General features: G+C 46.6%; 1 long non-coding RNA gene across 1 annotated transcript; it reads right to left on the bottom strand.

Annotated features, from left to right (window-relative positions):
* Window positions 1–11188: 11188 nt before the first annotated feature.
* LOC142470267 (uncharacterized) lies at window positions 11189–13076 on the bottom strand. The gene is made up of 2 exons (XR_012789262.1): window positions 12945–13076; window positions 11189–12238 (listed from the first exon to the last, which is right to left on the bottom strand). It is a non-coding gene; the product is annotated as an uncharacterized LOC142470267 (long non-coding RNA).
* Window positions 13077–13615: the final 539 nt, after the last annotated feature.

The raw sequence follows: 13615 nt of genomic DNA, 5'->3' as shown, positions 1-13615 counted from the left end.
TTAGGGGGCTCTGTGTGGGGATCAAGAGGCTCTGTGTGGGTATCAGGAGGCTCTGTGTGGGTATCAGGAGGCTCTGTGTGGGGATCAGGGGGCTCTGTGTGGGGATCAGGGGGCTGTGTGTGGGGATTAGGGGGCTCTGTGTGGGGATCAGGAGGCTCTGTGTGGGGATCAGGAGGCTCTTTGTGGGGATCAGGGGGCTCTGTGTGGGGATCAGGAGGCTCTGTGTGGGGATCAGGGGGCTCTGTGTGGGGATCAGGGGGCTCTGTGTGGGGATCAGGAGGCTCTGTGTGGGGATCAGGGGGCTCTGTGCGGAACTGAGTATCTGAAGGGGAGATTACACAAGCGCTCCTCAAATTAAAACTAAGCAGTCAATGTGAACCTGATTTATTATAATCTAAGTTCCTTAGATGTGGTGCCCCAGCCATCGCCAAACCGCTTGCTTCCCTAATCAACTCTATCCTGTCTGCAGGCCTTATCCCCAAGACCTGGAAACTGCCAGAGTTGTCCCAATTTTCGAAAGTGGGGACAAAAACACTGTCTCAAACTACAGGCCAATCTCCCTTCTCCCAATCCTATCCAAAGTCATGGAAAAATGTGTTCACTCCCAGTTAAGCGATTACTATACCAAGACAAATTTCCCTAGTCAATTCCAATCTGGCTTTCGCCCCAAACACTCCACGGTAACTATAGAACAGAAGAATGTAGTGCTCAAGCAGTCCAATAAGGTTTATGTCAAAACACACAATATCCAAGGGGAGCATGGGGAGGAAACAAAAATAAATTTAAGTGCAGCAGAATAGCAACGTGGAAAAAAGCCTCCAATTGACTTGGCTCTAATGGATTGACTACTTACAAGATGTAAGAGTCAAAAGGACAGGGTTGACTCAGTCAGTGGTAGGTGGGTGGTGCAGTTGTCATCAGAGTGGATCAGGTCCTCAGGATGATGTATCCCAATGTTGAGAGAAAGAAACTGGCATAGCGCAGATCATTCAAGGTAAAAAAGTTTATAACAATAAAATTGTTATACTCACATTCTAACAATAAAAAATGGGCTAATCACACTGCATTAGTGTAGGAAGACTGTAGCCAGCTGGCTCACCGTCCCGCAACGTTCCCCACTCCTCCACCTCTGCTTCCGGTCAGCTGTCACACTGTTCCGACTGGCGTCTGACGTCCCTTCCGGGTTCGTCGCTCGGTAAGGGCTGGATCTTCCTGCAACTCCTCTGCTGTATGCTCCGTTCTGAATGAGACCCCCACTCTACGCGTTTCGCCACGTGTTACCGTCGGCTTCATCAGGAGTGTGGAGTCTCGTGACGCAATGCTTACTTATATATCTTGGTGATCTGATTGATAATCAGGTGTACGCTATTTCTTAAAGCGCTACTGGGGTGGATGATGCTATTACAATCACTCATACACAATAATGGGCTTGGAATCTCAATGAAGGAAACATATGTATAATATGGGGAATAAATCTTTTAAAGGGATAACTAGTATGGGTATAAGTATATAAATGGTGGTACAGTTAAGGAGGCAATTCGGACAATATACAGTTCATTGTTGTAAAAAACTGATAATTTATGCAAAACATGATTCCTATAAGTGCACTCAAACACTGCTAAGAATACATCAGCTCACTGATTAACATATTATGACATGATTGCGAAAAATATATTATCTAAAATATACATAATCTAAAGTATATGGCAGACTCACAGGAAATTAAACAAATTAGTTATAAAATCCTAAAATCCTATAGTTGGATGGTGATGAGATATATAAAATATAACAGTGAAATTAATATTGCACACTCACTAGATGTATTATACAGAAACTAAAACCTGAAATGCACAGATTATAAAGGCTATTGGATAGAGCCCGGGGGGGTTGGATGAGCAACAAAAACAGACTCCTAAAAGGGGCGACAAAATCAACATTAGGAACAAATTAATTTATTTCAAAAATGGCAAAATGTCCAACTCCATATCCAAGTCAGGAGATTCAACAGGTCTGACTTACACAGTCATAGAACAAGTGAAACAACACTGGAGAGGGGGAGACAGAGAGAATGAGCTTTTGAGGAGGGAATCCTTTTGGATTCACCGTTTAGGAAGTCTCACCCCAAGGGGACTGAATATGGAGTTGGACATTTTGCCCTTTTTGAAATAAATGAATTTGTTCCTAATGTTGATTTCCGAATAGTTGGGGATGAACCGCCGGTAGTACCCTGCTAAACCCAGCAGAGAGCGTACCTGCGTTTTTGTTTGGGGGGTCGGAACTTCTTTCAGGGCAGCTACCTTGTTGGCTAGTGGCCTTAATTTTCCACCTCCCACTGTATACCCTAATATTTGGTTTCCGCTTTACCCAAGGCACATTTCTTAGGGTTGGCTGTGAGCCCTGCCTCTCTTAGAGATTTGAGGACCGCTTTCAGCCTATTTAGATGGGCCCGCCAGTGTTTACTATAAATGACAATGTCATCTAGGTAGGCTGCGGCATAAGTCCTATGGGGCCTCAGTACCTTATCCATGAGTCTCTGAAATGTGGCTGGGGCTCCATGCAGTCCAAATGGCATTGTCACAAACTGGTATAAACCCATGGGAGTGGCAAAGGCTGTTTTGCATTTGGACTTCTCCTCTAAGGGTATTTGCCAGTATCCTTTTGTCAAGTCCAACGTGGATATATATTCCGCGTTACCAAGGGCGTCAATTAATTCGTCCACCCTTGGCATCGGATATGCGTCAAACTTGGATACTGCATTGACCTTTCGGAGGTCCATACAAAATCTTACCTTCCCATCGGGTTTAGGGACCATAATTAGTGGACTACACCACTCACTGCATGATTCCTCAATCACTCCTAAGTGTAACATTTCTTGTACCTCCTTCTCTACCAGAGCCCTACAACTTTCAGGCAACCTATAAGGACGGGAACATACTTTGACCCCAGGTGCTGTCTCGATTGCATGGGAAATTAAGTTAGTTTGTCCTGGTAAGTCAGAAAAAACATCCTGGAATTGTGTAATTATTGCTAACAAGTCCCCTTTTTGTTCAGAGGACAACTGTTTACCCATTGGGATTTTATTGTCACTCACGATGTTCTCCCATGGAGGCCAAGTCCGTTTCCTCCTCCACCGGGTGGATGAATAGCGACCGCTGCATCTTCCAGGGTTTCAGAAAGTTCACATGGTAAATTTGTTTACCCTTCCTAGACCCTGGTTGAGCGATCTCGTAATCCACATCACCCGTACGGCGGAGTACTTCGAATGGGCCCTGCCGTTTGGCCAGGAGTTTACTCTCGCAACTGGGTAACAATAACATCACCTGGTCTCCTGGGTGAAACACTCTCATGCAAGCATTCTGATTGTAATGTCTCTCCTGACTGTCCTGGGCTGATCTAAGATTCTCCCTGGCAAAATGGCCGACCACATCTAGGCGCTTCCTAAGGTCTAGTACATATTGCAGGGTATTCTTAGAAGGGGACTGCTGTTCCTCCCAGGACTCCTTTAGGAGGTCTAGGATACCCCGGGGTTGGTGGCCATTGAGCAATTCAAATGGAGAGAATCCCGTGGAGGCCTGGGGAACTTCCCGCACTGCAAACAGCAGAAAAGGGAGAAGTTCAACCCATGCTCTCTTCTCTGAATCTACAAATTTCCTCAGCATCCCTTTTAGAGTTTGGTTAAATCTTTCCACCAATCCGTCAGTCTGTGGATGGTAGACCGATGTCCGAACAGACTTGACCTCTAGTAACTTTAAGACATCCTGCATCAGTTTAGCCATGAAATTTGTACCTTGGTCTGTCAACATAACCTGGGGAAGTCCAACCCGTGAGAACAGTTCCAACAACTTGTTGGCTACTTGCTTCGCCGTTGCTGTTCTCAGGGGGAACGCCTCAGGATATCTTGTCGCATAATCAACTATTACAAGGATAAACCTGTGTCCTTTCGCAGAAGGTTCTAGAGGTCCTACCAAGTCTACCCCAATCCTCTCAAAGGGAACTGACACCAAGGGTAGAGGAACCAAAGGGGCTGGTTTTTGTCCTTTTGGACTAGTTAGCTGGCACTCTGGACATGCTGCACATAGCTTAGCAATATCACTATGCATCCCTGGCCAATAGAATCTGGATGAAATACGGTCCAATGTTTTATCCCTGCCCAGGTGACCATTCCAAGGGACAGTATGGGCTAGAGTGAACACAGATTTAACAAACGCCTTGGGAACCAATATCTGTCTGGTGACCTCCCCTGTTTGTGTCTGCCTATTCACCCTATATAGGATATCGTTTGATAGCTCAAAATGGGGGAATACTATCACCCCCTGTGCATCTAAAATTTGTTCATCAATTTTCACCACCTTGTCATACTGTCTAGCAAGGACTGGGTCTTCCCTTTGCTTCTGGCGAAAGTCAGGGAGGTAGAGGTCTGTTAAATCTCCAGGGCCCATATCCCCCTCTCTTTGGCCATGCCCAGCCATCACTTGTGACCTCTGACTACTAGAATGGTCACCTTGAGACCCAGATTTCTGCAACCAGTCCTGTTTGTCCAAGCGTCTTTGCTTCCGAGTCTTTTGAAGTCGGTGTCTACGGGGAAAAAGGTCTGCCGAGAAGGGGAACAGTTTGCCAGGGTTCTCCTGAGCCCTAGAAGGAGGCTCCTCGTGAAAGACTGGGGCCATTAGGTCCGAAAAGAAAGGCCAGTCCCGACCGAGCACAACGGGGACAGGGAGCCAAGGAGCGACTCCTACTTTGAGGTAAGCCTCCCGACCTTTTACCTGTAGCCGGATTTTGGCTGTCGGATAGCGTTTTACATCGCCGTGTATACATTCTATGCTCCATGGGGAGTCAAAAGAACAAACGTTGGGTGGTAACAGTTCCTGGAGGACCAGAGTTTTAACAGAGCCTGAATCTACAAGGGCCTGGATGGTTTTTCCCCTAATCAGGGCTGGAAGTAGCCAGGGCTTGTAATTTTCCCCAGTAAAAGCCGAGGCGACGGTTCTGCTGAATGAACAATCCATCAGTGGACAGTCCACATACCGGTGGCCTTGTTCTCTGCAGGCAGAACATGGAGAGGGTTCCCTCGCAGGAGGGGGCTGTGGATAGCGCTCCGCTGGACCGGGTACTGGAGACCAGGCGTCTGGTGGGTCCTGTGGGCGACGTCCTCGGAAGTTCCTCTCATTTTGCGACGAGCCGACATCCGGAAGGAGATGAGGGTCTCTGCGGGGACCAGCCTTTGGACTCCGTCCTTGCTGGAATGACTGCTCCTTCCGTTGGACTTGGCGGTTCCATGACGGGCCGTAGGTTCCCCATTGATTCGACCTCCCTCTTTGGGTGTCCGCAAGTGCCGGTGGAGTCGGGTCCAGGACACTCGCTTGCTGCTCAGCCCCAAGGAAGTTCTCCACGAGTCGGACCGCCAAAGCTAGGGTTTCAGCAGCGTGGCGTTTTACCCATGAGCGTGCGGAAGGGGGTATTATTTGTAGAAATTGTTCCAAAACCACCTGCTCAAGAATTGCCTCCTTAGTGCACTCCTCTGGTTGTATCCAGCGCGTACACAAGTCCAATAATCGCTGAGCGAGGACCCGGGGTCTCATCTTAGCGGTGTACTTCATGTTCCGGAACTGCTGCCGGTAGGTCTCTGGGGTCAGACCTAAGCGATCCAATATGGCGGCTTTTACTTGGCGATAGTCCATTGCCTGATCTGTAGGGAGGCCATGATATGAGACCTGGGCTCCTCCTATGAGGAGCGGGGCCAAAGCAGTTGCCCAGCGATCTGCAGCCCAGCCCTGAGCTTCGGCGACTCTTTCAAATGTAAGTAAAAAAGCCTCTGGATCCTCGTTCGGCGCCATTTTCCTCAGGAGTATCGGGGGTCTGTTTGCAAGTTCTGGACTGGCAGAACCTTGGAAATGTGTCAGCAGCTTGGCAATCCGCTCATCCTGTGCTGCTTGTATTCTTTCATCTCTCTCCGCTTGCAGCCGGGCCTGCTCCTGCATTAACTGTCCCTGCTGTCTGGTCTGCTCGCACAGAAACTCTTTCAAAAGTTTTTCCATTCTTGTGTGTGTGTGTGGCCCTTTAACTGCAGGAGCCTTTTGAAAAAAAATCCTTCCCAATTCTTGACACCATATGTTGCAGGGTACATGAAACTACACACACGGGTTTCTTGACAAGGCTTATTTATTTAGCCTTGTAAAATATACAGCACACAAAACAAAAATAGCTTTCCATCAGCAACAAAAGGAAAGTGGCTTTTCTTCAGCGGACAGACAAAAACAGTTTCACTTTAGCAGACAGTGTATATGGCAGTCACCCTTTCCTATGCAGGGGACAGACAGTTCACAATTCATCTACTTTTCTAATCAGACCTTGTATTAGGAAATCTCTCAGCAGCTTAATCCTCAACAGCCAGCTCCATGTGTCTACAGCCTGCGTTTTAACACACCTTGATTAGGCAGCTGGGATCCAGCTAATTGTCCTGAGGTTCCCAGCTGAAGTTAACCTAGTCAGTGCTGCACTGCAGACTAGACATAGGTTTTCCAGGCATATAACTGGTGGCTTTTATTTACCCTATCACAGTGAGCATAACACTTTTATTGTTATAAACTTTTTTTACCTTGAGTGATCTGCGCTATGCCAGTTTCTTTCTCTCAACATTGGGATACATCATCCTGAGGACCTGATCCACTCTGATGACAACTGCACCACCCACCCACCACTGACTGTTTGAGTCAACCCTGTCCTTTTAACTCTTACCTCTTGTAAGTAGTCAATCCATTAGAGCCAAATCAATTGGAGGCTTTTTTCCACGTTGCTATTCTGCTGCACTTAAATTTATTTTTGTTTCCTCCCCATGCTCCCCTTGGATTTTGTGTGTTTTGCTGTTACTGTGGGGAAGAGTGAAGATTACCCCTTCCAGTGGGTTCCAGAGCAGGGGGTGAAACTGTATTTACTTACATAAATAAATGTCCAGATACTCATGCAACATCCTAAGTAAGTATATGCAAATACTGAAACGGGTATGCACCTAGCGATGTCCACGTGACTACCGCAATAAATGGTACACAGTTATAACCCAGAAAGTACAATATAAATGACAATGTCCTGTATAGACAAGATACATAATAGGGCAATGTGGTTCATTACCTGTATACCAAAGGGGCGTCCACTGTATCCACGGCGTGCATCTTAGGATGAGAAATCCACGATCATGTAGGTAGGTAGAGCACAGTCCAACGACATCCAAGGCTAAATGGAGCACAAGAGAAAAAATCCCAGGCCAACTTTATAATAATTGGATGTTATTGGATGTCATTGTATCCTTTTTATGTATTCTTTGTCTCTATCTGTTTATGTTAGTCAATAGGTCTGCTTCCGATAGTCTGTACATGATCCCCCGTCCACATGGGACACAGCTTCCAATCCCAGACATCTGATTGGAAGATGGCTCCCCCAATAGAATTAGTCTCTGCGGTTCTCGTGCCAAATTCACACTGTGTCATTATTGTTTGGAGGCGGGGGATCTTCTATAAGACCGTGAGTATGATCAGACGCGACTCTACTCTTTGAAAAATGGCGTTTGTTTTTTTGTTCCCCGTTACTATGTTTAATAAACACCTCTTTTAACCTCATCATCTTGGCGCTGGCCCCACTTCTTCAGCTGTGCTCCGCATCCAATCCTAGGATTTTCTTCTGCTACAACTCCAGAATAAGCAGATCAATTTATTAGCAAGCTAAGGCCAAAAAACAGGGGCTTCATGAACGCACCTTCGCGTTTCGTGCAGAAGAGCACTTTATCAAGGGCTTGGGGCTGGTAGGCTTTTTATTGCTTGGATTAACATGTGTGTCACATGGGGTGATCAGCGTTTGCTGTGGGAGGATGTGTCTGCTCACTTACTTTAATTATATGGAGGGGTATATATAGATGGGACATTGTGTTTGTCAGTTCACTACCAGTCACTTGACAAAGGCCTAAGTGAGGCCGAAACGTTGTGTATTATGAATAAATTATTTTGCTAAAAATCCGTGGAGCCCTGGATCATCTTTCCTGTTGCTGTATACTTGGATTGCTGCAGATAGGCCATCCTTGAACCAGGAGCTCAGGCATTGTGCGCAAGTATCGTATTTTTTGCATTTATTTGCACTGTTTTGGTGTGCTACATACCCACATACCTTTGCATATTGTCTCTTCAGACAGAGACAGGCTTGGGCGGGTAGGAGGAGAGCGCAGGATGCCGGCTGTGGAGTGCGGAGCTGATCACAGAACAGCTGTACCATTAGGAGGGAGGCGGGAGGAGAACAGGGTTGCTTAACCACTTTCAGGCAGCAGGTGGCGCTGCATAGCTCTCCATAGTGGCACCTCTCTAGATTTACAGTTCCGTGTGCCTTTTGATACGTGTGGGTGTTTCTGTGTGTATTTCTGTGTTGGTAAGTGTGTGTCTCTGTGTGTGTGTGTCTGTGTGTGTCTCCATTTCCGTGTGTCTGTGTTGGTGTGTGTGTGTTGGTAAGTGTTTGTGTGTATGTGTGTGTGTATCTGTGTTGGTAAGTGTTTGTGTGTCTGGGTTGGTAAGTGTGTGTGTCTGTGTTTGTGTGTGTGTGTGTCTGTGTTTGTGTGTGTGTGTGTGTGTGTGTGTGTGTGTGTGTGTGTGTGTGTGTGTGTGTGTGTGTGTGTGTGTGTGTGTGTGTGTGTGTGTGTGCGTGCGTGTGTGTGTGTGTGTGTGTGTGTGTGTATATGTCTGTGTTGGTACGTGTGTGTGTGTGTATTTGTAATGCATATATGTGTTTCATGTATTTTCTGCATGTACTGTATATGTTGTATATTTAGTGTTATTTTTATATGTTTAATATAAATGTGTATTTGTATATGTGTTTCTGTGTTACACTAATGTTGCATGTTTGTTATGTGTATATATGGTCTAGTGTTTGTATGTATATATGGGAGGGGTGGGAGGAGAGAGGATAAGGGGAGGGAGGAGAGAGAGAATTGGGGGAGAGAGAAGGGGGGGTGGTGGGAGTAGAGAGATGATGGGGGAAGGGAGGGGGGAGAGGGGAGAGAGAAGAGAGTGGAGGATTGGGGGGAGAGAGAGGATGGGGAGGGAAAGAGTGAGGATGGGGGCGGGTAGATAGTGAGGATGAGGGGATGGAGAGAGTGAGGATGCGGAAAGGGAAAGAGTGAGTATGGGGGTAGAGTGAGGATGGGGGGGGGAGAGGATGGGGAGAGGGAGGAAAGCACAAAAAAAGGCTTGGGGTGGTTTTTTACATTTGAAAATCTGGTCACCCTAGGTGGAGGGGATCTGATAATGAGGGCGAGATCTGATGATGATGATGATGATGAGGGGGAGAGAGCTGATGATGATGATGATGAGGAGGGGGAGAGCTGATGATGATGAGGGGGGAGAGCTGATGATGAGGAGGGGGAGAAATTATGAGGGGGGAGATGAGGGGGAGATGAGGAGGAGGGGGAGAGAGCTGATGATGAGGATGTGGAGAGAGCTGATGATGATGATGAGGAGGAGGGGGAGAGCTGATGATGAGAAGGGGGAGAGCTGATGATGAGGAGGGGGAGGAAATATGAGGGGGGAGATGAGGGGGAGATGAGGAGGAGGGGGAGAGAGCTTATGATGATGAGGGGGAGAAAGCTGATGATGAGGATGTGGAGAGAGCTGATGATGAGGAGGGGGAGAGCTAATGATGATGAGGGGGAGAGAAATTATGAGGAGGAGAAGGAAGGGGGCAGATGAGGAGCAGGACGGAAGAGAGATGAGGAGGAGGGGGAGAGATAGAAGATCAGGGAGAGGATGGGGGAGGGAGAAAAAAAATAGTTTTAATATTAATGGGGCCCGGATTTTTTTTTGCCTGGAGGCCCGCGAATATCTAGCTACGCCACTGCCCTGATATCCAAAACCTACACCAAAGTAGGTGTACTATATAGGAACAAATCCTCCCTAAGTCTGCTGGTGAGAAAGCGCATTGCACAGCAGATGCCAATTATAGATTATGGAGACATAGGGCCTCATGCTATAAGTTGCGATAAACCCCTTAACACCAGCTTATCGCCAAAAAACCCTACAGCGATTCAGTAAGCCCTGATAAGCTGGTGATAAGAGCAAAAATCACCGTCTTTTTCCCGACCCCCCCCCCCCCCTGCCAAATAAGCCACTTATCGCCGCTTATCGCCACCTTCTCAAACTTACTCAATTGTCGTAGCCACGATCAGCTTATTGAGGCTGATAGCCGCGCGAGAATGGAGATTTCCTCTCCAAATCGTCCCGCCACAAAAAGTTGGCAAGAAGGTGGGAAGAAGCTGGCGAGACGACACTTAGAAAATAAAATGCATTTTTACTGCATCAGATTGATGCTGAGAAACTCTGGAGGTGATACCCATTAATATCACCACAGGAGACCCCCAGCATGAAAAATGCATGAAAAATGCTTTTACAGGCAACTTCATTACCTAAGCGGCTAACCGCTAAGGCAATGAAGGGGTTAACCACCAGTGCCAGGTTTATTGTGGGTAGTGGGGGTGGGTAAAGGTGGTATTTGGCCCTTGGTGGTTGTTTAGGTCTTGCGGGGGGGGAGAGGGGAGGGTTGCGGGTGGACTTTACCCCTTCTTTACCTTAGCGGTTAAAAGCGGTTAACCCCTCCTGCTACCAACCCGGTAGTCTGAAACATCCATCCTTGGGGCTAGTACCCCGTTCACCCACCCCCACTACCCACAATAAACAAAAATACACTCAACAGCCCCACTACCCACCTCCTAGGCCCACAATAATCATAACAATATTTCATAAACACCAATACACAATCAACCCCCTGTGCCCCCACATAAAACCATTATTTATTTTTTTAGGATTAATACCACAGGATGGTGGTGGTCACCGGGGGTCCTAATGGGTGTCCGCAGGCCCCACAGTGCACCCTGAGGGTTCACACAGGAGTTTATAGGCCCTCGGGTGGTCCCCAACAGGCTCCGTGGGCCCCCATGTGATCCTCGCGAGTGTCAGCTGTTTCCTGAGGGTGTCTGGGGGTCCCCGTGTCGTCCCCACGGTTGTTTGGGTGTCACGGGAGACCAAGACTGAAAGCGTTACTTTTTCACTTTGGTAGGAATCACTTCACTCAACCTAGGGAGATTTGGACAGCACTGGTTTAGCACAGAAACACAGACAAATAAGAGCTCGGGAAGATAGGAGTCAAACAACAGGGCTGCTGCTTCCACACTTCAAAGTTTTATTCAGTTGTGCCCTGACATTTATACAGAAAACCAAGTGCATGTTAATACATAACATATCATGTTTAACAATGTGAGAAATAACTAGTTTCTGTAGAGGTTATGTATCTGTGTCTTTAGACAAAGCATTAGTAAATCATTACATCTTGCTTGTGTTTGGCCGGTAGTTTCCACTTCTACATTACAAAGAGAAATACAGGGAATGTTTATCAAGAGCATGCAGCTGTCTGGTTTGGGACATTTTACAGCTCTTGCTATTGTATGAAAGACAAACTGAGAACAACAAAAGTAAATAAAGATTACAACTAGCATAGCGAGTTAATTCTCTCAGTACTGGAACACCTCATATACAGTAAGAAGGATAAAGCTAGAAGATTATATTAACCCTTTCAATCCCTGAGACTTGTAGAGCTGACATATCATTTTAACCCCTTCAACCCCCTCCTTTTGTTCTAAAAGAACAACCATCTGACCAAACCCATTTATTCTTCTGCTCACCACTCAGGAGAGGAAAAACTCCCTGGGGAGAAACCTCCAAGAGACCACGGGCATGCAGAAACCTATCTCTTACTAGGTATCTCGTGTGACGATTAGAGATGAATACATAGGTAGTCTGAGAGAACCGCAAAGGTTGGCATCTCTCCCTTTTGTGTCGCCAAGAATATTCTTTACAATTGAACATACAACTGGTGGGTGTAACATTTATATATGTTTATGTCTCCGTGTGTTGCATATAACAGGCAGTTAGTCCCGCAATTAGTCCCCAGATTATAGCTATTATAATAGATAACCACATGGCAAGTATTAGGAGCTTGCCGACGGGTCCAGAATGGGTGGACCACGGGAACCAATTTGTGCGGTCTTCACACAGCTTGCGTCTATCCATGTTGGGCTGTCTTCTGTCAACATTGCAGTATGGGTGACGATGATGATGGTGGTGTGTTTGCCGAAGGGAGGATCCAGCGTCTTGTTTTTGAACAGTTGATTGACCAGGACCGTGTCACCTGATTTGAAAGGGTGTGTTGGCATACCCTTGAGACAAGGAAGAAACATAGATACATCACCATCGATGCCATTCAACTTGTCAACAAGGTGTATTACATGTTCCTGTATAATACAATTCAGGTCACCCTTTGTTTTTGGTACACCATGAGTCTTTGTCCATGAGGTAGGGAATGGCCTACCCATTAGTACTGTATTTCAAATGGGCAGAGCCCGTGGTCTTATTAGGTGTCATCCGTATTTCTGCTAGTACAGTGGGCAGGTGATATGGCCAATTATGGAAAGTCCCTCTGGTATCTTTCCTAATCTTATCTTTTATTGTGCGGTTAGTCCTTTCTACTTGGCCTGAGGATTGAGGATGATATGGAATGTGGAATTTCCAATCAATGCAGAGCATGTTTAGTGACTCTGTCTAACAGAAAAATAAAATCAGCCCCAAGCAAATTCATCCCCTTTGTACACCTTTTAAGATACCTTACTACTGCTTCAGGGTGTTTAGTGGTATCAGGACAGTCTTTTTGCCCATGCATTAAGAGTCATAATATCAGGGGGTTTAGTAATCAACTAGTCGCCCACAATCATAAATGGCATTGTAACAACAGTGATGCGTCGTCTTCGAGATAAGGGGAGCGCTGCAGATTTCAGATGCGATATGTGAAAAAGTAAGAAAAATATAATGGTGCAGACAATAAAGTCAAGGTGTATCCAAAAACAATAATGTGTCAGTCCCACTCACATATTTCTTCTGAAAATGGAAGGCATATCAGAGTCTCATCTCTCTCTGATGGGAGCCCTTGGCAAGGAATCTCTGACCGATGGCTGTATATAGATGTATCTTGAATGGTAAGCTGCGTGTGTGGTAATACCTATTACCTCCCTCCCAGGGATAAGGATAAGAAAGAAAGAACGCACAATGTTATAGTATGTAGAAATAAAGTCTATTACATCTATTAAAACATATTAATATCCACTCACATTTTCAAATGTGTAATCATACGTTGGAGAGAACCTCTGGTACACATGGGGTGTACGCCGTCAGCTACTGCTGCCCCATGCGCTTCCGCATACGTCACGTCAACATCACTTCCTGTGACGACTCGGGTAAGGGCGGAAGAGGCTACTATGGATACTCGACTTCTGCAGTATGCCAGGACCCTCCGTTTCAGCACTCAGTGGTTCCCAAAGCGTCAGATTCTACGCGTTTCTCTATGGCTTCTTCTGGAATCATCAGCCATAGCGAAACGCGTAGATTCTGACTCTTTGGAAACCCCTGATTGCTGACACGGAGGGTCCTGGCATACTGCAGAAGCCGAGTATTCATAGTAGCCTCTTCCGCCCTTAATCGAGTCGCCTCGGGGACCCCCTATTTCCTGAGATACAGGCACCGTTATGGGGTGCCGGTATCTC

The sequence above is a fragment of the Ascaphus truei genome, chromosome 19, assembly GCF_040206685.1.
Source record: "Ascaphus truei isolate aAscTru1 chromosome 19, aAscTru1.hap1, whole genome shotgun sequence".
NCBI classification, from domain to species: Eukaryota; Metazoa; Chordata; class Amphibia; order Anura; family Ascaphidae; genus Ascaphus; species Ascaphus truei.
Note: the sequence above shows the minus strand (reverse complement) of the source record. Positions and strands in the feature narration are given on the sequence as shown.